The 25,663-nt window shown below is 44.8% G+C and overlaps 1 pseudogene; it reads left to right on the plus strand.

The window, feature by feature from the left end:
* LOC115127719 (receptor-type tyrosine-protein phosphatase beta-like) overlaps window positions 1–23,258 on the plus strand; it is a 34,944-nt pseudogene extending 11,686 nt beyond the window's left edge.
* Window positions 23,259–25,663: the final 2,405 nt, after the last annotated feature.

The raw sequence follows: 25,663 nt of genomic DNA on the forward strand, positions 1-25,663 counted from the left end.
GAAGCCTAACACACAAAGGGTAATAATGAGCCTGCTGAGATAAAATAAGCTTTGTTTACAAATGGAGCCTGACAGTAACTGAGCCAGTCTGTCTGCAGTACCTCTGGAGGTGAGGCGTGTCCACCTGAGCAACCAGGGCCACGTGGACAGTTTACAGGCCAGCTGGGAACTCCCCCCTGGAGATCTGGACTTCTGCAGCCTGCAGCTCCTCCACAACAACCGGGCTGTGCAGAACCACACCGTCCCAGCCAACACCACCTCTCTGCAGCTCAGAGACCTCAGGCCTGGCGCCTCCTACAGGCTGGTGGTCAGTACTGTCAGTGGTGGGATGGTTTCGAAGCAGGCCGTGGCTGAGGGACGCACTGGTAAGTTAAATATCAGGAACAGTTCATCTTTATGCATTTACTCAAATGTATCGTCCACATTAACATCGACTGACTGACACATGAACCAGGCGTTTGTTTTGGGGGTTGTTCTGTATGTTCTTCCTGGTGGTCTTGTCCATTACAGCTGTTTATGTGTGTATGTGATATAGTAATGGCCAGGCTTTATTCTATGCTTAGAGATGGTCGTTTAAGGGTAGGTGTCTGACCATCGGAGTAAATCACTCATTGTTATAGTGATTGTTAACCAACATTAATTATAAGATACAATCTCTCAGAGAGAAACGTAATATTGTTTTCCAATACAAAAGAGAATGTCTGGAATGTTCAGGAAGCTTTGTGTCAACTACAAAACAACTCTCCAAGGTCCCGTTCAAAGACTTCCTTGTCCGATCTCAATTGTCTTCCCCGGGAAAGTTCTGGCTATTTTGGGGCCCCACAGCTTCCTCCTTTTAATTAACTTCAGAGTCCGGGGGCCAAGGGTTGATGAAAACAAACACCACTTTCAGATAACATTCAGACAACTTTCGGCTAACTTTCAGCTAACGGGATAATAACAAAGGACACTTGAACTAAACCTTTCCTGTCACACCGGGTATCTGAATGTCACATTAAAGGCCACATTTAATCAAGTCAGTCTATTCAATTCAAATCACCACTGGTGTGTTGTAGGAGTAATTCATGTCAAACAACATGAAAGCCTTTAGCTCAGCAGGCAACACAGTTTTGAGGTTCGAAAGGATTTTAACCCCAATCGACCTCACGACCGTTTTGTCCTCCTGTCCCTTCTCAGTGACAGCTGCGGTCGGAGAGGTTACGGTCAGTAACAATGGTCGTCCAGACTTCTATCTCTAACATGTGTGTGTCTGTGTCCTCTCTGTCGATGACCGGTCTCTGCCCCCCCCCCCCCCCCATTCTCTCCTCAGTACCAGCTGCGATCGGAGAGGTCACGGTCAGTAACAACGGTCGTCCAGACTTCCTGGGGGTGTCGTGGCAGCCAGCGGTCGGAGATGTGGACAGTTACCTGGTCCTACTGAAGGACCGCGACAGGACCGTACACAACCTGGTGGTTTCTAAGGCAAGCCCAGAGTGTGTGTTTAACTCCCTCAAGTCAGGGAGGCTGTACACCGTCTCCATAGCAACCCGCAGCGGCAGCTTCCAGAACAACACGGTGGTGACGGCTCGTACACGTAGGTCTCACACACACACCAACACACACACACCAACACACACCAACACACACACACACACCAACACACACACACACACACACACACCACACACACACCAACACACACACACCACACACACACACACACACACACACACACACCAACACACACACACACACACACACACACCAACACACACAGGCAACACACACACACACATGCAAGCATTACAAACCAACACACAGATGCAGGCATTACAAACCAACACACACAGATGCAGGCATTACAAACCAACACACACAGATGCAGGCATTACAAACCAACACACACAGATGCAGGCATTACAAACCAACACACACAGATGCAGGCATTACAAACCAACACACACACATGCAGGCATTACAAACCAACACACACACATGCAGGCATTACAAACCAACACACAGATGCAGGCATTACAAACCAACACACACACATGCAGGCATTACAAACCAACACACACATGCAGGCATTACAACACACGCCGTCTCTTGGGTCCCTCATCTTGATCACTGTCTATCACTCTGTTCACTGTGCGTTCTGAAAGTATTCAGACCCCTTTGACTTTTTACACATTTTGTTACATTACAGCCTTTCTCTAAAATTGATTAAAATCACATCTCCTCCCATCAATCTACGTACAATACCCCATAATGACATCACAATACCCCATAATGACATCACAATACCCCATAATGACAAAGCGAAAACAGGTTTTCTTAAAAGTAAAAAACATAAATACCTTATTAATAAGTATTCAGACCCTTTTCTGTGAGACTCGAAATTGAGCTCAGTTACATCCTGTTTCCATTGATCATCCTTGAGATGTTTCAACAACTTGATTGGAGACCACCTGTGGTAAATTCAATTGATTTGACATGATTTGGAAAGGAACACACCTGTCTATATAAGGTCCCACAGTTGACAGTGCATGTCAGAGCAAAAACCAAGTCATGAGGTGGAAGGAATTGTCCGTAGAGCCCCGGGACAGGATTGTGTCGAGGCACAGAGCTGGGGAAGCGTACCAACAGATTTCAGCAGCATTGAAGGTCCCCAAGAACACAGTGGCCATCATTCTGAAATGGAAGACGTATTGAACCACCAACACCCTTCCTAGAGCTGGCCGCATGGCCAAACTGAGCAATTGGGGGAGAAAGTCCTTGGTCAGGGATGTGACCAAGAACCCTATGGTCACTCTAACAGAGCTCCAGAGTTCCTCTGTGGAGATGGGAGAAACTTCCAGAAGGACAACCATCTCTGCAGCACTCCTCCAATCAGGCCTTTATGTTAGTGTGGCCAGACGGGCCACTCCTCAGTAAAAGGCACATGACAACCCACTTTGAGTTTGCCAACAGGCACCTAAAGACTCTCAGACCATGAGAAACAAGATTCTCTGGTCTGATGAAACCAATATTGAACTCTTTGGCTTGAATGCCAAGCGTCATATCTGGAGGAAACCTGGCACCATCCCTACGGTGAAGCATAGTGGTGACAGCATCATGCTGTGGGGATGTTTTTCAGCAGTAGGGACTGGGAGACTAGTCAAGATTAATGGAAAGATGAACAGAGCAAAGTACAGAGAGATCCTTGATGAAAACCTGAGTCTCTGAATGTCCTTGAGTGGCCCACCCACCTCTAGAGAGACCTGAAAACAGCTATACAGTGATGCTTCTCAGCCAATCTGACAGAGCTTGAGAGGATCTACAGAGAAGAATGGGAGAAACTCCCCAAATACATATGTGCCAAGCTTGTAGCATCATACCCAAGAAGACTCAAGGCTGTAATCGCTGCCAAAGGTACTTCAACAAAGTACTGAGTAAAGGGTCTGAATACTTATGGAAATGTGTTACATTCTTTATAAATGATCAAAAATGTCTAAAAACCTGTATTGTGATGTCATTATGGGGTATTGTGATGTCATTATGGGGTATTGTGATGCCATTATGGGGTATTGTGATGCCATTATGGGGTATTGTGATGCCATTATGGGGTATTGGGATGCCATTATAGGGTATTGTGATGCCATTATGGGGTATTGTGATGTCATTATGGGGTATTGTGATGTCATTATGGGGTATTGTATTGTGATGCCATTATGGGGTATTGTGATGTCATTATGGGGTATTGTGATGTCATTATGGGGTATTGTGATGCCATTATGGGGTATTGTGATGCCATTATGGGGTATTGTGATGCCATTATGGGATTATTGTGATGTCATTATAGGGTATTGTGATGCCATTATGGGGTATTGTGATGCCATTATGTGATGTCATTATGGGGTATTGTGATGTCATTATGGGGTATTGTGATGCCATTATGGGGTATTGTGATGTCATTATAGGGTATTGTGATGTCATTATGGGGTATTGTGATGTCATTATGGGGTATTGTGATGCCATTATGGGGTATTGTGATGCCATTATGGGGTATTGTGATGTCATTATAGGGTATTGTGATGTCATTATGGGGTATTGTGATGCCATTATGGGGTATTGTGATGTCATTATGGGGTATTGGGATGCCATTATGGGGTATTGTGATGCCATTATGGGGTATTGTGATGTCATTATAGGGTATTGTGATGTCATTATGGGGTATTGTGATGCCATTATGGGGTATTGTGATGTCATTATGGGGTATTGTGATGCCATTATGGGTTATTGTGATGTCATTATGGGGTATTGTGATGCCATTATGGGGTATTGTGATGTCATTATGGGGTATTGTGATGTCATTATGGGGTATTGTGATGTCATTATGGGGTATTGTGATGTCATTATGGGGTATTGTGATGCCATTATGGGGTATTGTGATGTCATTATGGGGTATTGTGATGCCATTATGGGGTATTGATGTATAGATTGATGCCATTAGGGGAAAATTGTATTCATTCCATTTTAGAATGAGGCTGTATTGTGTAACAAAATGTGAAAAAAGTCAAGGGGTCTGAATACTTTCCTGAATTCACTGTATATACTTATATGGATGAATGTGTTAATGTAGATTTATTTTCTTGTGATCTAGGAGACAAATTGTTCAATTGGTAGGGAACATTTTGGAGAAAATGTGATGTCTCTTAAAATGACATGGGGTGTTGTGTTTAATGTAAAAACACCCCACATCCTACTTGACCTCTTGACCTGATGACATCTCTTCTACCCCTCTCTCTACCCAGAACCCTCCAGTGTCCAGAACCCCAACGCCATCCACTCTGCCAGGGATGACTTCCTGAAAGTCTACTGTGCGCCATGCGTCCGGAGACTTGGACCATTACGAGGTGGTCATTAAGTACAACAACACGGTGGTCCAGAACCAGACGGTGGCGCGGTTGTGAGATTATGGGTTATTGTGTGTTCAGCTCCTGGTATTGGGAGGCTTTATACAGTCACTGTCAGCACCTGGAGCGGAGAGTACCAGTCCAGTGTTTCTACTGATGGGAGAACGTGTGAGTCTATTAACTACAGTCTGAGAGTACCAGTCCAGTGTTTCTACTGATGGGAGAACGTGTGAGTCTTTTAAATACAGTCTGAGAGTACCAGTCCAGTGTTTCTACTGATGGGAGAACGTGTGAGTCTATTAACTACAGTCTGAGAGTACCAGTCCAGTGTTTCTACTGATGGAGAACGTGTGAGTCTATTAACTACAGTCTGAGAGTACCAGTCCAGTGTTTCTACTGATGGGAGAACGTGTGAGTCTATTAACTACAGTCTGACCTGAGTACCAGTCCAGTGTTTCTACTGATGGGAGAACGTGTCCAGTCTATTAACTACAGTCTGAGAGTACCAGTCCAGTGTTGCTACTGATGGGAGAACGTGTGAGTCTATTAACTACAGTCTGAGAGTACCAGTCCAGTGTTTCTACTGATGGGAGAACGTGGGAGTCTATTAACTACAGTCTGAGAGTACCAGTCCAGTGTTTCTACTGATGGGAGAACGTGTGAGTCTATTAACTACAGTCTGAGAGTACCAGTCCAGTGTTTCTACTGATGGGAGAACGTGTGAGTCTATTAACTACAGTCTGAGAGTACCAGTCCAGTGTTTCTACTGATGGGAGAACGTGTGAGTCTATTAACTACAGTCTGAGAGTACCAGTCCAGTGTTTCTACTGATGGGAGAACGTGTGAGTCTATTAACTACAGTCTGAGAGTACCAGTCCAGTGTTTCTACTGATGGGAGAACGTGTGAGTCTATTAACTACAGTCTGAGAGTACCAGTCCAGTGTTGCTACTGATGGGAGAACGTGTGAGTCTATTAACTACAGTCTGAGAGTACCAGTCCAGTGTTTCTACTGATGGGAGAACGTGTGAGTCTATTAACTACAGTCTGAGAGTACCAGTCCAGTGTTGCTACTGATGGGAGAACGTGTGAGTCTATTAACTACAGTCTGAGAGTACCAGTCCAGTGTTTCTACTGATGGGAGAACGTGTGAGTCTATTAACTACAGTCTGAGAGTACCAGTCCAGTGTTTCTACTGATGGGAGAACGTGTGAGTCTATTAACTACAGTCTGAGAGTACCAGTCCAGTGTTTCTACTGATGGGAGAACGTGTGAGTCTATTAACTACAGTCTGAGAGTACCAGTCCAGTGTTGCTACTGACGAGAGAACGTGTGAGTCTATTAACTACAGTCTGTGAGTCTGTGTCTGTTGCTACTGACGAGAGAACGTGTGAGTCTATTAACTACAGTCTGAGAGTCTGTGTCTGTTGCTACTGCAGTGTTGGTAGAAGGTTTCAGTAAAATGCTGTGCTGCTGAGTTTTCTGTGTGGCCAAGTCCACGGAAAACCAATATACAACTTATTTGGAAGAATTTGTAGGTGTGATATCTAGAATTCGGCGCATGAGAATTGTACCTAAGATCACATCATGAACATTTTGGCAGCGCAAAGTTAACCTTAAACTAGTGGGCATCATGAGTCAGATTCCCCTCAGCCAACCAAACCATTGAGCCCTTTAGTGTTCTGTGCATAGTGTAAATGTTGAAATAAAGTTGTATTTGACTGTCTCCGTAGTCCCCTCTGCGGTGCGGAGCCTGGCCCTGGGTGACAGTGGTACAGGTGATCTGGTGGTCACATGGTCTCCAGCGCTGGGGGACGTTGATCACTACGAGGTCCAGATCCTCTTCAACGACACGCGGGTTTACCCGCCCGTAACCCTGGGCAACGAGGCCCGTGACCACCGCCTGGCCTCGCTCACCCCGGGACGCCTGTACAAGATGGTGGTGTCCACCTTCAGTGGACCCAACCAGAGACCTCAGTTCATCGAGGGCAGGACAGGTCAGTAGGGGAACAGAGTGGGCAGCTGCCCGGCTTGGTTTTCCAAATAACCTCACATTGTGTTTCATAGCATTTCCCAGGTATTTCAGGTAAAACAACAGAATAACCTTTTGTTATCACTTCATTCCGTAGAACATCATCTAAAGATTTTAAAATAAAAAAACACCAAATTGTTTTTTGGGCCAGTCTTCAACTTATTTTTCTATAAGTGATCCACATTGTGACCCATCTCCTCCCCCCTCCCTTCACTCCTGTCTCTCTGCCTTCTCTCTCAACCCCCCCCCAGTCCCCAGCCAGGTGAGGAACCTCCATGCCCGGCCAGGGGACCAGGCTGCCAGCCTGAGAGGGTGTCCTGGACCCCTGGTGATGGGGATGTGGACATGTACACCGTGTCCCTATCCCAGGGTCACACCTTCTGGAGACCAGACCTGTCCCCAAACACGTCACTGAGCTGGACTTTCAGGGTCTGGTACCAGGACAGCTGTACGGGGTCGAGGTTCAGTCCCTGAGTGGAATACTGGTCAATAATTCAACAACTACTGGACGAACAGGTGAGAAGAAGGGAGGGGAATAGGAGAGGGAATAGGAGAGGGAATAGGAGAGAGAGGGGAATATGAGAGGAAATGGGAGAGAGAATAGGAGAGGGAATAGGAGGAGAATAGGAGAGAGGGGAATAGCAGAGGGAATGGGAGGAGAATAGGAGAGAGAGGGGAATAGGAGAGGGAATAGGAGAGGGAGGGGAATAGCAGAGGGAATAGGAGAGGGAATGGGAGAGGGAATAGGAGAGGGAATAGGAGGGGAATAGGAGAGAGAGGAGAATAGGAGAGGGAATGGGAGGAGAGAGGGGAAGGAGAGGGAATAGGAGAGGGAATAAGAGAGGGAGGGGAATAGGAGAGGGAATAGGAGGAGAATAGGAGAGAGAGGGGAATAGGAGAGGGAATAGGAGAGGGAGAGGGAATAGGAGGAGAATAGGAGGGAATAGGGAGAGAGGGGAATAGCAGAGGGAATGGGAGGAGAATAGGAGGAGAGGGAATATGAGAGGGAATAGGAAAGGGAGGGGAATAGAGAGGGAATAGGAGGAGAATAGGAGAGAGAGGGGAATAGGAGAGGGAATAGGAGAGGGAGGGGAATAGCAGAGGGAATAGGAGAGGGAATGGGAGAGGGAATAGGAGGAGAATGGGAGGGAATAGGAGAGAGGAGAATAGGAGAGGGAATGGGAGGAGAATAGGAGAGAGAGGGGAATAGGAGAGGGAATAGGAGAGGGAGGGGAATAGGAGAGGGAGGAGAGGGAATAGGAGGAGAATGGGAGGGAATAGGAGAGAAGGGGAATAGCAGAGGGAATGGGAGGAGAATAGGAGAGAGGGGAATGGAGAGGGAATAGGAGAGGGAGGGGAATAGCAGAGGGAATAGGAGGAGAATAGGAGAGAGAGGGGAATAGGAGAGGGAATAGGAGAGGGAGGGGAATAGCAGAGGGAATAGGAGAGGGAATGGGAGAGGGAATAGGAGGAGAATGGGAGGGGAATAGGAGAGAGAGGAGAATAGGAGAGGGAATGGGAGGAGAATAGGAGAGAGAGGGGAATAGGAGAGGGAATAGGAGAGGGAGGGGAATAGGAGAGGGAATAGGAGGAGAATAGGAGAGAGAAGGGAATAGGAGAGGGAATAGGAGAGGGAGGGAGAGGGAATAGGAGGAGAATGGGAGGGGAATGGGAGAGAGGAGAATAGGAGAGGGAATGGGAGGAGAAGGAGAGAGAGGGGGAATAGGAGAGGGAATGGGAGAGGAAATGGGAGGAGAATAGGAGAGAGAGGAGAATAGGAGAGGGAATGGGAGGAGAATATGAGAGAGGGGGAATAGGAGGGGAATGGGAGGAGAATAGGAGAGGCAATGGGAGGAGAATAGGAGAGGGAATGGGAGGAGAATAGGAGAGGGAATGGGAGGAGAATAGGAGGGAATGGGAGGAGAATGGGAGAGGGAATGGGAGGAGAATAGAGAGAGGCAATGGGAGGAGAATAGGAGAGGGAATGGGAGGAGAATAGGAGAGGGAATGGGAGGAGAATAGGAGAGGGAATGGGAGGAGAATAGGAGAGGGAATGGGAGGAGAATAGGAGAGGGAATGGGAGGAGAATAGGAGAGGGAATGGGAGAGGAAATGGGAGGAGAATAGGAGAGAGAGGAGAATAGGAGAGGGAATGGGAGGAGAATATGAGAGAGGGGGAATAGGAGGGGGAATGGGAGGAGAATAGGAGAAAGAGGGGAATAGGAAGGAGAATGGGAGGAGAATAGGAGAGGGAATGGGAGAGGGAATAGGAGAGGAAATAGGAGAGGGAATAGGAGAGGGAATAGGAGAGGGAATAGGAGAGGAAATAGGAGAGGGAATAGGAGAGGGAATAGGAGAGGAAATAGGAGAGGGAATAGGAGGGGAATGGGAGAGAGGGGGAATAGGAGGGGGAATGGGAGGAGAATAGGAGAGAGAGGGGAATAGGAGAGGGAATGGGAGGAGAATGGGAGGGAGGGGAATAGGAGGGGGAATGGGAGGGGAATAGGAGGGGGAATGGGAGGAGAATAGGAGAGAGGGGAATAGGAGGGGGAATGGGAGGAGAATAGAGAGGGAATGGGAGGAGAATAGGAGGGAGGGAGGGAGGGAGGGAGGAGGGAGGGAGGGAGGGGAGGAGGGAGGGAGGGAGGGAGGGAGGGGAGGGAGGGAGGGAGGGAGGGAGGGAGGGAGGGGACAGCTTAGTCCCTGAGTGGAACACTGGTCGATAACAGCAGTGCTACTGGATGAACAGGTGAATGACCAGAATAAACCTGTATGATAACACATAGTCTGGACTGGAGCCATTAAGACACACAGGGCTTTGTCTTGAATTATAGCGGAACAACAGTTGTCTTTGTCATTTGTCGTCTTCATGGAAAAGTCTACCTCTAAAATCATTGGAAACTGATTCTCTTCATAACAAGTTCAGAGATCAAGAATACTGCAATATAACCCTCCCAGCCATGGGGGATGTCTAACCTCTCCCTGTGTCTGTCCAATCCCCTCCCAGCCATGGGTGATGTCTAACCTCTCCCTGGATCTGTCCAATCCCCTCCCAGCCATGGGTGATGTCTACCTCTCCTGGACCAATCCTCCCAGCCATGGGGGATGTCTAACCTCTCCCTGGATCTATCCAATCCCCTCCCAGCCATGGGTGATGTCTAACCTCTCCCTGTGTCTGTCCAATCCCCTCCCAGCCATGGGTGATGTCTAACCTCTCCCTGGATCTGTCCAATCCCCTCCCAGCCATGGGGGATGTCTAACCTCTCCCTGGATCTGTCCAATCCCCTCCCAGCCATGGGTGATGTCTAACCTCTCCCTGGATCTGTCCAATCCCCTCCCAGCCATGGGGGATGTCTAACCTCTCCCTGGATCTGTCCAATCCCCTCCCAGCCATGGGTGATGTCTAACCTCTCCCTGGATCTGTCCAATCCCCTCCCAGCCATGGGGGATGTCTAACCTCTCCCTGGATCTGTCCAATCCCCTCCCAGCCATGGGGGATGCCTAAACTCTCCCTGTGTCTGTTCAGTCCCCTCCCAGAGTGAGAGCGCTCCAGGCAGACAGTGACCACACCAGCCACAGTCTAACTGTCTACTGTCTGATCTCACTGAGTCTGTACATAGCCAAAGCTTTCCTTAAGTTTAGGTCAGTCACAGTGGTCAGGTGCCACGGTGTACTCTCTGTTTAGGGCCAAATAGCATTCTAGTTTGCTCTGTTTTTTTGTTAATTCTTTCCAATGTGTCAATTAGTTATCTTCTTGTTTTCTCATGATTTGGTTGGGTCTAATTGTGTTGCTGTCCTGGGGCTCTGTGGGGTCTGTTTGTGTTTGTGACACAGAGCTTCTCCAGGTTCACCAGGGTGTGTTTGTGTTTTGAACAGAGCCCCGGGACCAGTTTGCTTAGGGGACTCTTCTCCAGGTTCATCTCTCTGTAGGGTGTGTTTGTGTTTGTGATCAGAGCCCCAGGACCAGCTTGTTTAGGGGACTTTTTTCCAGGTTCGTCTCTTTGTATGTGATGGCTTTGATATGGAAGGTTTGGGAATCACTTTCTTTTAGGTGGTTGTAGAATTTAACGGCTCTCTGTCTGTCTGTCTGTCTCTCTCTCTCTCTCTCTCTCTCCAGTCCCCTCCACAGTGACAGCGCTCCAGGCAGACAGTGACCACACCACCCACAGTCTAACAGTGACCTGGGAGACTACAGTGGGAGTGTACGAGGGTTACAAGATCCAGCTCCTGGATGATGGACGTGACATAGTCTCTAATATTTCCATGCCCCAGGGCTCCACCAGGCACCTCTTCGACCAGCTCACCCCTGGGAAGTGGTACCGAGTTCGGGTCGTATCCGTCAGTGGAGGGATCTATGGCAAGGAGGCCGTGGCTGAGGGACAAACACGTAAGAGGCACCACTTTTCCTGTGTCAGAGACAGTCATTATCACTGTGTCAGAGACAGTCATTATCACTGTGTCAGAGACCGTCATTATCACTGTGTCAGAGACAGTCATTATCACTGTATCAGAGACAGTCATTATCGCTGTGTCAGGGACAGTCATTATCACTGTATCAGAGACGGTCATTATCACTGTGTCAGAGACAGTCATTATTACTGTATCAGAGACAGTCATTATTACTGTATCAGAGACAGTCATTATTACTGTATCAGAGACAGTCATTATTACTGTATCAGAGACAGTCATTATTACTGTATCAGAGACAGTCATTATTACTGTGTCAGAGACAGTCATTATTACTGTGTCAGAGACAGTGTCAGAGACAGTCATTATCACTGTATCAGAGACAGTCATTACTGTATCAGAGAGACAGTCATTACTGTATCAGAGACAGTCATTATCACTGTATCAGAGATAGTCATTATCGCTGTATCAGAGACAGTCATTATTACTGTATCAGAGACAGTCATTATCACTGTGTCAGAGATAGTCATTATTACTGTATCAGAGACAGTCATTATTACTGTATCAGAGACAGTCAATATTACTGTGTCAGAGACAGTCATTATCACTGTATCAGAGATAGTCATTATTACTGTATCACTGTATCAGAGATAGTCATTATCACTGTATCAGAGACAGTCATTATTACTGTATCAGGTAATAGCTGAAATGTAAATAAAAGTATCTCCCTCTCTCCCTCTCTCTCTCTCTTACTCTCTCTCTCTCTTACTCTCTTTCTCTCTCTCTCTCTCTCTCTCTCCCTCTCTCTCTCTCTCTCTCTTACTCCCGCTCTTTCTCTCTCCTTACCGCCCTCCTCCCCTCTCTCTCTCTCTCCCTCTCTTTCTCTCTCCTTACCTCCCTCCTCCCCTCTCTCCCTCCCTCTTTCCCTCCCTTAGGTCCAGCTGCAGTCAACGGTCTGACGGTGATGACTGCCAACACCAGCGGTCTGAGTTTCATCTGGCGCCCGTCCGAGGGCTACGTGGACGGATACGACCTGTTCCTGTATAACGTTGACGAGACGTTGCGTGGCCGTCAGACCGTGGAGGCCGGAACCCAGACGTGCTCCTTCTCTGGTCTGGTCCCAGGGACGCTGTACAAGATGGAGGTGGTGAGCAGGAGCAGAGGCATGAGCAGTGACTCATCTATCCTAGCGCGGACAGGTGAGACGGACACACACTGAAATCATCTGACACACCTGGGTCAAATATTTGAAGTGTGCTTTGTAGTCCAAAAACCGTCCCAAACTCCAAGCTAAATCAAGCACACCTCAAATTCCGTTTCCGTTGACATGTATTTCACCCAGGAGTAGCGTATGAATATTAGTATGTGTATTTATTAAGGATCCCCAGTAGTTCCTGTCAAGACAGCAGCTACGCTTCCTGGGGTTCATTAAGGATCCCCAGTAGTTCCTGTCAAGGCAGCAGCTACTCTTCCTGGGGTTTATTATGGATCCTCATTAGTTCCTGCCAAGGCAGCAGCTACTCTTCCTGGGGTTTATTAAGGATCCTCATTAGTTCCTGCCAAGGCAGCAGCTACTCTTCCTGGGGTTTATTATGGATCCTCATTAGTTCCTGCCAAGGCAGCAGCTACTCTTCCTGGGGTTTATTATGGATCCCCATTAGTTCCTGTCAAGACAGCAGCTACTCTTCCTGGGGTTTATTATGGATCCTCATTAGTTCCTGTCAAGGCAGCAGCTACTCTTCCTGGGGTTTATTATGGATCCTCATCAGTTCCTGCCAAGGCAGCAGCTACTCTTCCTGGGGTTTATTATGGATCCCCATTAGTTCCTGTCAAGACAGCAGCTACTCTTCCTGGGGTTTATTATGGATCCTCATTAGTTCCTGTCAAGGCAGCAGCTACTCTTCCTGGGGTTTATTATGGATCCTCATCAGTTCCTGCCAAGGCAGCAGCTACTCTTCCTGGGGTTTATTATGGATCCCCATTAGTTCCTGCCAAGGCAGCAGCTACTCTTCCTGGGGTTTATTATGGATCCCCAGTAGTTCCTGTCAAGACAGCAGCTACTCTTCCTGGGGTTCATTAGGCAGCAGGATCCCTGGGGTTTATTAGTTCTAGTTCCTGCCAAGGCAGCAGCTACTCTTCCTGGGGTTTATTATGGATCCTCATTAGTTCCTGCCAAGGCAGCAGCTACTCTTCCTGGGGTTTATTATGGATCCTCATTAGTTCCTGCCAAAGGCAGCAGCTCAACTCTTCCTGGGGTTTATTATGGATCCCCATTAGTTCCTGCCAAGGCAGCAGCTACTCTTCCTGGGGTTTATTATGGATCCCCATTAGTTCCTGCCAAGACAGCAGCTACTCTTCCTGGGGTTCTACTACTCTACTACCACATATCTACAACCCAAAATCCATGTGTATGTGTGTGTATAGTACATATGTTATTGTGTGTTTGTATGCACGTGTTTGCATCAGTGCTTGCATCACTGCTTGCATCAGTTACTTGACGTGGAATAGAGTTCCATGTAGTCATGGCTCTATGTAGTACTGTGGAATAGAGTTCCATGTAGTCATGGCTCTATGTAGTACTGTGGAATAGAGTTCCATGTAGTCATGGCTCTATGTAGTACTGTGGAATAGAGTTCCATGTAGTCATGGCTCTATGTAGTACTGTGGAATAGAGTTCCATGTAGTCATGGCTCTATGTGTACTGTGCCTATGCCATAGTCTGTTCTGGACTTGGGGACTGTGAAGAGACCTCTGGTGGCATGTCTTGTGGGGTGTCTGAGCTGTGTGCCAATAGATTAAACAGTCAGCTAGGTGCATTCAACATTACATTTACATTACATTTACATTTAAGTCATTTAGCAGACGCTCTTATCCAGAGCGACTTACAAATTGGTGCTTTCACCTTATGACATCCAGTGGAACAGCCACTTTACAATAGTGCATCTAAGTCTTTTAAGGGGGTGAGAAGGATTACTTTATCCTATCCTAGGTATTCCTTAAAGAGGTGGGGTTTCAGGTGTCTCCGGAAGGTGGTGATTGACTCCGCTGTCCTGGCGTCGTGAGGGAGTTTGTTCCACCATTGGGGGGCCAGAGCAGCGAACAGTTTTGACTGGGCTCATGAACATGAAGTCAATCTCTCCTCCACTTTGAGTCAGGAGAGCTTTACATGCATATTATTCATTTTAGCTCTCTGTATAGATCCAAGTGCCAGCCGTGCTGCCCTGTTCTGAGCCAATTGCAATTTTCCTAAATCCCTCTTTGTGGCACCTGACCACACGACTGAACAGTAGTCCAGGTGCGATAAAACCAGGGTCTGTTGGACCTGCCTTGTTGATAGTGTTGTTAAGAAGGCAGAGCAGCACTTTATTATTGACAGACTTCTCCCCATCTTAGCAAAAATTTGATTTGTTGTATCAATATGTTTTGACCATGACAGTTTTACAGTCCAGGGTTACTGCAAGCAGTTTAGTCTCCTCAACTTGCTCAATTTCCACATTATTTATTACAAGATTTAGTTGAGGTTTAGGGTTTAGTGAATGATTTGTCCCAAATACATAGCTTTTAGTTTTTGAAATATTTAGGACTGACTTATTCCTTGCTACCCATTCTGAAACTAACTGCAGCTCTTTGTTAAGAGTTGCAGTCATTTCAGTCGCTGTAGTAGCTGAGGTGTATAGTGTTGAGTCATCCACGTACATTGACACACTGGCTTTACTCAATGTCATTAGTAAAGATTTTAAAAAGTAAAGGGCCTAGACAGCTGCCCTGGGGAATTCCTGATTTTAAATGGATTTTATTGGAGAGGCTTCCATTAAAGAACACCCTCTGTGTTCTATTAGACTGGTAACTCTTTATCCACAATGTAGCAGGGGAAATCCATAACACATACGTTTTCCATCAGCAGACTATGATCGATAATGTCAAAAGTTGCACTGAAGTCTAACAAAACAGCCCCACAATCTTTTTTAATCATCACTTTCTCAGTAATTTGTGTAAGTGCTGCGCTTGATGAAAGTCCTTCTCTATAAGTCTACTGAAAGTCTGTTGTTAATTTGTTTACTGTAAAATAGCATTTGTATATAAATTATCCTTTATTTACTTTATTGTCAATTCAATCTATAATGTGTCAAACAACACCTGTTTCTTTTGATGGACATGTGACATTCATTTAGTATGCATGAATCGTTTAGTGTATGTGTACGATGCTGAAATTCATTCTGAATGTAGGAATTTTAGGGATCACATTTCCTCCATGACTACATGTTGTCCTCAAAAGAAACACCACATTCATCCAGCTGAATGTGAAAGCTAATTGCTGTACATTTTTTTTTATGGGCCAAGGTTTTCTCAACATATATTGTGCCTAACAAGCCAAATGTCTGCTACAACTTCAGATGAACTTACAAGTCATTCTAAAAACCAGAAGGGTCAGACAGGGTAACACCCCACAGCATCTGAAGTGGTGCGTCTGTCTGTCAATGACAATCTTTTCTTTCACAGCGCCGCTGTCATTATTACAATCTAAATGCAAATGACTGTAACGCCTTGGGGCTTTTCCCACTGAGACAGTGGTTTATGTTAATGTGTCTCTGGTGTTATTGTTTTTTCCATCAGGACTGTGACACAAAAAAAGACTTGGTGTTGAGCAGAATCAACAACCTCTGCATCATTCAGATCGTTGCTTTGTGAGAAGGTGCACAGTCTTATCCCGAAGCCACTCCTGTGTTTTCTTGGCTGTGTGCTTAGGGTCGTTGTCCTGTTGGAAGGTGAACCTTCGCCACAGTCTGTCCTGAGCGTTCTGGAGCTGGTTTTCATCAAGGATCTCTCTGTACTTTGCTCCGTTCATCTTTGCCTTGATCCTGACTAGTCTTCCAGTCCCTGCCACTGAAAAACATCCCCACAGCATGATGCTACCACCACCATGCTTCACCATAGGGATGGTTCCAGATTTCCTCCAGACATGATACTGCCACCACCATGCTTCACCGTAGGGATGGTTACAGGTTTCCTCCAGACGTGATGCTGCCACCACCATGCTTCACCGTAGGGATGGTTCCAGGTTTCCTCCAGACGTGATGTTGCCACCACCATGCTTCACCGTAGGGATGGTTCCAGGTTTCCTCCAGAAATGATGCTGCCACCACCATGCTTCACCGTAGGGATGGTTCCAGGTTTCCTCCAGACATGATGCTGCCACCACCATGCTTCACCGTAGGGATGGTTCCAGGTTTCCTCCAGACGTGACACTTGGCATTCAGGCCAAAGTGTTCAATCTTGGTTTCATCAGCCTGAGAGTCTTGTTTCTCATGGTCTGAAAGTCTTTAGGTGCCGTTTGGCAAACTCCAAGCAGGCTGTCATGTGTCTTTTACTGATGAGTGGCTTCCGTCTGACCTCTCTACCCTGAAGGCCTGATTGGTGGAGAGCTGCAGAGATGGTTGTTCTTCTGGAAGTTTCTCCTATCTCCACAGAGGAACTCTGGAGCTCTGTGAGAGTGACCTTCGGTTTCTTGGTCATCTCCACTTCCTGGACAATTTCTTCCACCTCATGGCTTGGTTTTTGCTCTGACATGCACTGTCAACTGTGGGACCTTATATAGACAGGTGTGTGCCTTTCCAAATCAAGTTGTAGAAACATCTCAATGATGATCGATGGGAACAAGATGCACCTGATCTCAATTTCGAGTCTCAAAGAAACAGGGTCTGAATACTTACATAAATAAGGTATTTCTGTTTATTTGTTTTTTTAATAAATTTGTAAAAATGTCTGAAAACCTGTTTTTGCTTTGTCATTATGGTGTATTGCGTGTAGATTGATGAGGATCATTTTTATTTAATCTATTTTAGAACGAGGCTGTAACGTAACAAAATGTGGAAAAAGGTCAAGGGGTCTGAATACTTTCCGAATGCGCTGTATGTACCAGATGAAAGGTACCAGCAGCCTGGCATTAGACCCAAGAGAGAACAGGAGCCATGTCCCAGGGAGACACGGTGCCGGGTCCTGCTGTAGATAGAAACAGAAAAGTCTCTCTCTCCCCCAAAACCCGTTCTCTCTCTCTCCCCCAAAACCCTGTTCTCTCTCTTCTCCCCCAAAACCCTGTTCTCTCTCTCTCTCTCCCCCAAAACCCTGTTCTCTCTCTTCTCCCCCAACCCCCCTTTCTCTCTCTCCTCTCCCAACACCCTTTTCTCTCTCTTCTCCCCATCCCCTTAACCATCCCCCCAAACCTCCATTCTTCTCTCTTCCATCCCTCAACCCCAAATAACCCTCTCTACCCTCTTCTCCCCCCCAGTCCCAGCCCCAGTGCGCTCTCTCCATGTCCAGGGTGGTAAGCGTACTGACCGTCTCTCCATCAGCTGGCTGCCTGGGGCGGGGGAGTGGAGTGGGTACCAAGGTGGTCCTGTACGGTGGCCTGGAGGGCTCAACCACTACCCTGGCAGCCCAGGAGCTGGGCATGGAGCAGAGAGAACACCTGTTCCAGGGACTGGTACCTGGCCGTGTGTACCGGGCTGAGGTGGTCACACACAGTGGAGAGCTGACAAATGCTGTGTCTGCAAAGGGAAGGACGGGTCAGTACACAACCCTCTCTCTCTCTGTCTGAAACTCATATTCATTTATCATGATCCAATGATACCAGGGATGATAGTTATTATAAAATGCATCCATTCTACTTAACAACTATATTGACTAGTACTACCTTAGTTAGAGAATACTCTGCACTCTGGGTCCATGTATCCATTCTACTTAACCAACTATATTGACTAGTACTGCCTTAGTTAGAGAATACTCTGCACTCTGGGTCCATGTATCCATTCTACTTAACCAACTATATTGACTAGTACTACCTTAGTTAGAGAATACTCTGCACTCTGGGTCCATGTATCCATTCTACTTAACCAACTATATTGACTAGTACTGCCTTAGTTAGAGAATACTCTGCACTCTGGGTCCATGTATCCATTCTACTTAACCAACTATATTGACTAGTACTACCTTAGTTAGAGAATACTCTGCACTCTGGGTCCATGTATCCATTCTACTTAACCAACTATATTGACTAGTACTGCCTTAGTTAGAGAATACTCTGCACTCTGGGTCCATGTATCCATTCTACTTAACCAACTATATTGACTAGTACTACCTTAGTTAGAGAATACTCTGCACTCTGGGTCCATGTATCCATTCTACTTAACCAACTATATTGACTAGTACTACCTTAGTTAGAGAATACTCTGCACTCTGGGTCCATGTATCCATTCTACTTAACCAACTATATTGACTAGTACTGCCTTAGTTAGAGAATACTCTGCACTCTGGGTCCATGTATCCATTCTACTTAACCAACTATATTGACTAGTACTGCCTTAGTTAGAGAATACTCTGCACTCTGGGTCCATGTATCCATTCTACTTAACCAACTATATAACCAACTATATTGACTAGTACTGCCTTAGTTAGAGAATACTCTGCACTCTGGGTCCATGTATCCATTCTACTTAACCAACTATATTGACTAGTACTGCCTTAGTTAGAGAATACTCTGCACTCTGGGTCCATGTATCCATTCTACTTAACCAACTATATTGACTAGTACTGCCTTAGTTAGAGAATACTCTGCACTCTGGGTCCATGTATCCATTCTACTTAACCAACTATATTGACTAGTACTGCCTTAGTTAGAGAATACTCTGCACTCTGGGTCCATGTATCCATTCTACTTAACCAACTATATTGACTAGTACTACCTTAGTTAGAGAATACTCTGCACTCTGGGTCCATGTATCCATTCTACTTAACCAACTATATTGACTAGTACTACCTTAGTTAGAGAATACTCTGCACTCTGGGTCCAAGTATCCATTCTACTTAACCAACTATATTGACTAGTACTGCCTTAGTTAGAGAATACTCTGCACTCTGGGTCCAAGTATCCAGAGTTCCAACGACAGAGAAAATTAACACACAGAATAAGTTAAACTTATTCAAAATATTGTTGCTTATAGTAAAGCCTGTTTCTGTCTGTGTTTTGTGTTGCTTATAGTAAAGCCTGTTTCTGTCTGTGTTTTGTGTTGCTTATAGTAAAGCCTGTTTCTGTCTGTGTTTTGTGTTGCTTATAGTAAAGCCTGTTTCTGTCTGTGTTTTGTGTTGCTTATAGTAAAGCCTGTTTCTGTCTGTGTTTTGTGTTGCTTATAGTAAAGCCTGTTTCTGTCTGTGTTTTGTGTTGCTTATAGTAAAGCCTGTTTCTGTCTGTGTTTTGTGTTGCTTATAGTAAAGCCTGTTTCTGTCTGTGTTTTGTGTTACTTGCAGTAAAGCCTGTTTCTGTCTGTGTTTTGTGTTACTTGCAGTAAAGCCTGTTTCTGTCTGTGTTTTGTGTTGCTTGTAGTAAAGCCTGTTTCTGTCTGTGTTTTGTGTTACTTATAGTAAAGCTTCTATCTGTCTGTGTTTTGTGTTGCTTATAGTAAAGCCTGTATCTGTCTGTGTTTTGTGTTGCTTGTAGTAAAGCCTCTATCTGTCTGTGTTTTGTGTTGCTTATAGTAAAGCCTCTATCTGTCTGTGTTTTGTGTTGCTTGTAGTAAAGCCTCTATCTGTCTGTGTTTTGTGTTGCTTATAGTAAAGCCTGTATCTGTCTGTGTTTTGTGTTACTTATAGTAAAGCCTCTATCTGTCTGTGTTTTGTGTTGCTTGCAGTAAAGCCTGTTTCTGTCTGTGTTTTGTGTTGCTTGCAGTAAAGCCTGTTTCTGTCTGTGTTTTGTGTTACTTGCAGTAAAGCCTCTATCTGTCTGTGTTTTGTGTTACTTGTAGTAAAGCCTCTATCTGTCTGTGTTTTGTGCTGCTTGCAGTAAAGCCTCTATCTGTCTGTGTTTTGTGTTGCTTGTAGTAAAGCCTCTATCTGTCTGTGTTTTGTGTTGCTTGCAGTAAAGCCTGTTTCTCTCTGTGTTTTGTGTTGCTTATAGTAAAGCCTCTATCTGTCTGTGTTTTGTGCTGCTTGCAGTAAAGCCTCTATCTGTCTGTGTTTTGTGTTGCTTGTAGTAAAGCCTCTATCTGTCTGTGTTTTGTGTTGCTTGCAGTAAAGCCTGTTTCTCTCTGTGTTTTGTGTTGCTTATAGTAAAGCCTCTATCTGTCTGTGTTTTGTGTTACTTGCAGTAAAGCCTGTTTCTGTCTGTGTTTTGTGTTACTTGCAGTAAAGCCTGTTTCTGTCTGTGTTTTGTGTTGCTTATAGTAAAGCCTGTTTCTGTCTGTGTTTTGTGCTACTTGCAGTAAAGCCTGTTTCTGTCTGTGTTTTGTGTTGCTTGCAGTAAAGCCTCTATCTGTCTGTGTTTTGTGTTACTTGCAGTAAAGCCTGTTTCTGTCTGTGTTTTGTGTTACTTGCAGTAAAGCCTGTTTCTGTCTGTGTTTTGTGTTGCTTGCAGTAAAGCCTGTTTCTGTCTGTGTTTTGTGTTGCTTGCAGTAAAGCCTGTTTCTGTCTGTGTTTTGTGTTACTTGCAGTAAAGCCTGTTTCTGTCTGTGTTTTGTGTTGCTTATAGTAAAGCCTGTTTCTGTCTGTGTTTTGTGCTACTTGCAGTAAAGCCTGTTTCTGTCTGTGTTTTGTGTTACTTGCAGTAAAGCCTGTTTCTGTCTGTGTTTTGTGTTACTTGCAGTAAAGCCTGTTTCTGTCTGTGTTTTGTGTTACTTGCAGTTAAGCCTGTTTCTGTCTGTGTTTTGTGTTACTTGCAGTAAAGCCTGTTTCTGTCTGTGTTTTGTGTTACTTGCAGTAAAGCCTGTTTCTGTCTGTGTTTTGTGTTACTTGCAGTAAAGCCTGTTTCTGTCTGTGTTTTCCCCCTCAGCCCCAGAGCCTCCCTCCATGGTATCCTTCAGGGACATCAGTGGTAACAGCTCTGTAGAACTGACCTGGGATGGTCCCGCCTCTGGTGACTACGACACCTTTGACCTCCAATGGGCTCCCAGAGATTCCCTGTCAATCACAGCGCCTCAGCCAACCAGCCGCATCCTGGATGGGATGTTCCCGGGACGACTGTACAACTTCACCATCCGCACTGTCAGTGGGGGAGGAGTCAAGGGCGGGCCTATCGCCAACAGCCAGCCAATCCAGAGGAGCCTCAGAACAAGTAGGTGGAACCTATGAGAGAGGGATATTTGATTTACTGTTGGGATTTAAACTGTGTTATTCATGGTTAGAGTTATAGTATTTATGTTGGAGTTTAAACTGTGTTATTCATGGTTAGGGTTATAGTATTTATTGGACTGGTAGACTTCCATGAAAACAATTCAAACCTGATTGGTGGGAAGTACTTCCAACATCAGCCACTAGAGGGAAGCACACAACTGATCAAGGGAAAGAGAGACCTGTGCACTCAAGTGAAATTGACTGTGAGAAGGTAAATGAAAGTGTGTGTGTGGGCGGGGGATTTCGGGCATCTGACTGAGTTGTTTGAAGTTCTTATTTAAATCCCACGTTGAGCTTGGCTCTCTGGGGAGGAGATGGTTTGGAGCAGGATGAGGCCAAACAGAATATAGAATCAAGGTCCGGAACTGAGAGAGATTCTAAAAGGGCTTCTGGGTTCTGCATCCTGTCCTACTTTACACACACACACACACACCGCCACACACACACACACACACACATGCAAAACACACACACACGCAAACACACACACACACACAAACACCGCCACACACACACACACACACACACACACACACACACACACACACACACACACACACACACCGCCACACACACACACACACACACACACCGCCACACACACACACCGCCACACACGCAAATTGGTTGATGAAGAGGTTCAACAGGACATCTAGATAATGAATGGTATTGGTTGATGAAGAGGTTCAACAGGACATCTAGATAATGAATGGTATTGGTTGATGAAGAGGTTCAACAGGACATCTAGATAATGAATGGTATTGGTTGATGAAGAGGTTCAACAGGACATCTAGATAATGAATGGTATTGGTTGATGAAGAGGTTCAACAGGACATCTAGATAATGAAAGGTATTGGTTGATGAAGAGGTTCAACAGGACATCTAGATAATGAATGATTTCATCTTCAACCGTCCTCTGTGACAGTGCTGCTCTTAATAGCCTAAGCTTTGCTCAATCAATCATACATTCAAACACACACACATAGATGTACACACACACACACACACACACACATAGATGTACACAGACACACATAGATGAACACACACACACACACACACACACACACACACACACACACACACACACACACACACACACACACATACATGGATGTACACACACATATTGATGGAGAACCTGCCTCTGCCTGGCTCGTAGTGTAACTTAAAGTTGCAAATGAGTTCTTCTCTATTCTCATAAATTCTTATGTCCCAAATTGCACCCTGAACATTGGTGCACTAGTTTCACCACTGCCCATAAGAGAGTCAGGCTAATGCGATTAGCATGAGGTTGTAAATAACAAGAACATTTCCCAGGACATAGACATATCTGATATTGACAGAAAGCTTAAATTCTTGTTAATCCAACTGCACTGTCCAATTTGCAGTAGCTATTACAGTGAAAGAATACCATGCTATTGTTTGAGGAGAGTTGCACAGTTATGAACTTGAACATGTATTAATTAACCAATTAGGCACCTTAGGGCAGTCTTGATACAAAATGTTGAACACAAATGCAATGGTTCATTGGATCAGTCTAACACGTTGCACATACACTGCTGTCATCTAGTGGCCAAAATCTAAATTGCGCGTGGGCTGGAATAATAAATTATGACCTTTCTCTTGCATTTCAAAGATGATGGTAAAAAAGAAAAAAGAAAAAAAAAAGTTATTTGTATTATATTTGACCTGATCTAATGTGTTATATTCTCCTACATTAATTTCGCTTTTACACAAACTTCAAAGTGTTTCCTTTCAAATGGTATCAAAACAATGCATATCCTTGCTTCAGGTCTGAGCCACAGGTAGTTAGATTTGGGTATGTCATTTTAGGTGAAAATGGAAAGAAATGGTCCGATGTTTGAAAAGCCTGGGGCAGGGTAATATTTACCATTATTAAGTTTAGATGTATCATAACCATTTTATGTGGGTATAGTTATGTGTGGGTATATGTGGGTATAGTTATGTGTGGGTATATGTGGGTATAGTTATGTGTGGGTATATGTGGGTATAGTTATGTGTGGGTATATGTGGGTATAGTTATAGTTATGTGTGGGTATATGTGGGTATAGTTAGTGGGTATATGTGGGTATAGTTATGTGTGGGTATATGTGGGTATAGTTATGTGTGGGTATATGTGGGTATAGTTATGTGTGGGTATATGTGGGTATAGTTATGTGTGGGTATATGTGGGTATAGTTATGTGTGGGTATATGTGGGTATAGTTATGTGTGGGTATATGTGGGTATAGTTATGTGTGGGTATATGTGGGTATAGTTATGTGTGGGTATATGTGGGTATAGTTATGTGTGGGTATATGTGGGTATAGTTATGTGTGGGTATATGTGGGTATAGTTATGTGTGGGTATATGTGGGTATAGTTATGTATATGTGGGTTATATGTGGGTATAGTTATGTGTGGGTATATGTGGGTATAGTTATGTGTGTGTGGGTATATGTGGGTATAGTTATGTGTGGGTATATGTGGGTATAGTTATGTGTGGGTATATGTGGGTATATATGTGGGTATATGGTATAGTTATGTGTGGGTATATGTGGGTATAGTTATGTGTGGGTATAGTTATGTGTGTGGGTATAGTTATGTGTGGGTATATGTGGGTATAGTTATGTGTATATGTGGGTATAGTTATGTGTGGGTATATGTGGGTATAGTTATGTGTGGGTATATGTGGGTATAGTTATGTGTGGGTATATGTGGGTATAGTTATGTGTGGGTATATGTGGGTATAGTTATGTGTGGGTATATGTGGGTATAGTTATGTGTGTGTGGGTATATGTGGGTATAGTTATGTGTGGGTATATGTGGGTATAGTTATGTGTGGGTATATGTGGGTATAGTTATGTGTGGGTATATGTGGGTATAGTTATGTGTGGGTATATAGTTATGTGTGGGTATATGTGGGTATGTGGGTATAGTTATGTGTGGGTATATGTGGGTATAGTTATGTATATGTGGGTATATGTGGGTATAGTTATGTGTGGGTATATGTGGGTATAGTTATGTGTGGGTATATGTGGGTATAGTTATGTGTGGGTATATGTGGGTATAGTTATGTGTGGGTATATGTGGGTATAGTTATGTGTGGGTATATGTGGGTATAGTTATGTGTGGGTATATGTGGGTATAGTTATGTGTGGGTATATGTGGGTATAGTTATGTGTGGGTATATGTGGGTATAGTTATGTGTGGGTATATGTGGGTATAGTTATGTGTGGGTATATGTGGGTATAGTTATGTGTGGGTATATGTGGGTATAGTTATGTGTGGGTATATGTGGGTATAGTTAGTCTTGGACATTGCCATTTTTCTTTAAACTGTAAACACTTGGCTGAAGAGAAAAAGGAGGGTGGTGAGAATTTGTCATACTTCATGTGTAGGAGATGGTAGTAATGACTGTGACAGTCATGGCATTTTGGGTGACAGGAACTGATCAGCCAAATGACTGCAGTCACAGTAAAAAAATGTTAGAATAGCAAAAATAAATATATACACTACCAGTCAGAAGTTTGGACACACCTACTCATTCCAGGGTATTTCTTTTATTTTGACTATTTTCTACATTGTAGAATAGTAGAGAAGACATCAAAACTATGAAATAACACATATGGAATCATGTAGTAACCAAAATAGTGTTAAACAAATGCAAATATATTTGAGATTTTAGATTCTTCCAAGTACCCACCCTTTTCCTTGATGACATCTTTTAGGAAAACATGTTCTCCTCTCCTCCTCTCCTGTCTGCATGTGCTGCCATGGAAATAGACTGGACAGGAAGTGCATCAAGTCAATTATGGCATAATGGCTGGATTGGCAGCTATTGCGAGTGTACCCATAGGGCAAAGCAGGAAGTATAATATGTGATGTGTTTTGTTGATTCAACTCAACTGACATTACAAAAATACCTTCTATTGCATGAGCACGTCAGTTAGAATCATTTGAATGAACATTCTACAATTTATTGCATCACCATACCAGGCAGCCATTGTTAGTTTACCAGTCAAGTTGTCAGGGTGAGAGGTTCCAAGCCTGTTCTATTCATTCTATTTACCAGTCAAGTTGTCAGGGTGAGAGGTTCCAAGCCTGTTCTATTCATTCTATTTACCAGTCAAGTTGTCAGGGTGAGAGGTTCTATTCATTCTCAATTTACCAGTCAAGTTGTCAGGGTGAGAG

The sequence above is a fragment of the Oncorhynchus nerka genome, unplaced genomic scaffold (genome assembly GCF_034236695.1).
Source record: "Oncorhynchus nerka isolate Pitt River unplaced genomic scaffold, Oner_Uvic_2.0 unplaced_scaffold_728, whole genome shotgun sequence".
NCBI lineage: Eukaryota > Metazoa > Chordata > Actinopteri > Salmoniformes > Salmonidae > Oncorhynchus > Oncorhynchus nerka.